Genomic DNA, 2149 nt, shown 5'->3' on the forward strand with positions numbered 1-2149 from the left:
TAATTTCTGTGCTCCAGCATCACAATAAAGCTGATTAGAGGTGATGGCTCTACTGATTGGTTTCTGGCTCAGCTGACTGCATTCTGCCACTAACCTGGGATATGTAGATTGCATTCCCACTGCAGGCTTCAGGCCTGAACCAGTCCTGACCATTATTGCATAAACCAATAGATGTGCTCTCTCTCTCTGGCTCTCTTGTTCTCTCTCTTTGCCTTTCAAATAAATAAATCAATTAGATTCCATTGTTGGGGCTGACAAAAGAATTCTTCAAACCAGAAGCAGCCACAGAAGCAAAGTTTTTCTCCAACCTTTTGCTCTCCTTTCTCTTACTCTTCATTCTTTTCTTTCTTTCTTTCTTTCTTTTTTGGACAGGCAGAGTGGACAGTAGAGGGAGACAGAGAGAAAGGTCTTCCTTTTTGCCGTTGGTTCACCCTCCAATGGCCGCCGCGGTAGGCGCGCTGCGGCCGGCGCACCGCGCTGTTCCGATGGCAGGAGCCAGGTGCTTCTCCTGGTCTCCCATGGGGTGCAGGGCCCAAGCACTTGGGCCATCCTCCACTGCACTCCCTGGCCACAGCAGAGAGCTGGCCTGGAAGAGGGGCAACCGGGGCAGGATCGGTGCCCCGACCGGGACTAGAACCCGGCGTGCCAGCGCCGCAAGGGGAGGATTAGCCTACTGAGCCGCGGCGCCAGCCAACTCTTCATTCTTTTCAAAGGCAAGCAAAGAAACTAGAATTCCTCTTCCTCAAGGCATCACATAGACCCTCCAAACCGGTTACAAAACAAAAAAAAAAAAAAAAAAAGTAATCTCTTTGTACAAGGAATTCTCTAATCTACCTTGAATGATAAGACCTCTAATTCAGACAATTCTCTTCCCCTATAAGAAAAGTAAGTCAGCTCTTTCCATTTGTAGTACAGCCATGGCTCGTGATCCCAAGAAGCATCTGAGCGAGTAGCAGCACCAAAGCATTGCAGTGGATAAATTGACCAGTGTGTTTGTTCCTCATCCATCCACTTGTCCCCACAAGCTGAGAGAATGTCTCCCTCTCATTTTCCTAAGGAATAGGCTAAAATATGCACTGACAGAGGATAAAGAAAATTTGCAGCCAGCAGGTTTTTTAAAAAGATTTATTTATTCATTTGAAAGTCAGAATTATACACAGAGAGAAGGAGAGGCAGAGAGAGAGAGTTCTTCCATGCGCTGGTTCACTCCCCAATTGGCCGCAATGGCTGGAGCTGCACCAATCTGTAATCAGGAGCCAGGAGCTTCTTCCAGGTCTCCCACATGGGTGCAGGGGCCCAAGGATTTGGGCCATCTTCTACTGCTTTCCCAGGCCATAGCAGAAAGCTGGATCAGAAGTGGAGTAGCCGGGGCTTGAACACCCATATGGGATGCAAGCAGCGCTTTACCATGCCACAGCACTGGCCCCAGCAGTTTGTTAAGATTGATGACAAAGGCTGAAGTAATATAACCTACCCTGCTGGTTTTATGGATATCATCAGGACTGACAAGACTGGGGAGATTTGCATCTGATATATGATACCAAGAGTCACTGTGCTGTTCATCTCATTATCCTTGAGGAGGCCAAGTACATGTTGTGCAAAATGAGAAAGAACTTTGTGGACGTGAAAGGAATCCCTCATCTGGTGACCACAATCCACAATCCTAATCTCTTCATCAAGGTGAATGATAGAATTCAGATGGATTTGGAGACTGGCAAGATTACTAATTTCATCAAGTTTGATGCTAGTAACCTGTGCATAGTGACTGGAGGTACCAACCTGGGAAGAATTGGTATGATCAACAATTGAGAGAGATCCTGGTTCTTTTGATGTGGTTCATGTAAAAGATGCCAACGGTAACAGCTTTGCAACTTGACTGCAACATTTTCATTATTGGCAAAGGCAACAACTTATGGATTTCTCTTCCTCAAGGATAAGGGAATCTGCCTCACCATTGAAAAGGGAGATGATACTGGCTGTGTGTGAAATGATCTTAGGCTACATGTTAGTAAAGTCTTTGTACTTAATTAAAAACAATGCCATGCAAAAAAAAAAAAAAAAAAAAAAAGCTGGCGCCATGGCTTAACAGGCTAATCCTCCGCCTTGCGACGCTGGCACACCGGGTTCTAGTCCCGGTTGGGGTGCCGGA

General features: G+C 46.3%; 1 pseudogene; it reads left to right on the plus strand.

Annotated features, from left to right (window-relative positions):
* Positions 1 to 917: 917 nt before the first annotated feature.
* LOC133774350 (small ribosomal subunit protein eS4-like) lies at positions 918 to 1937 on the plus strand (annotated as a pseudogene).
* Positions 1938 to 2149: the final 212 nt, after the last annotated feature.

Source organism: Lepus europaeus, chromosome 15 (assembly GCF_033115175.1).
Source record: "Lepus europaeus isolate LE1 chromosome 15, mLepTim1.pri, whole genome shotgun sequence".
Classification (NCBI taxonomy): Eukaryota; Metazoa; Chordata; class Mammalia; order Lagomorpha; family Leporidae; genus Lepus; species Lepus europaeus.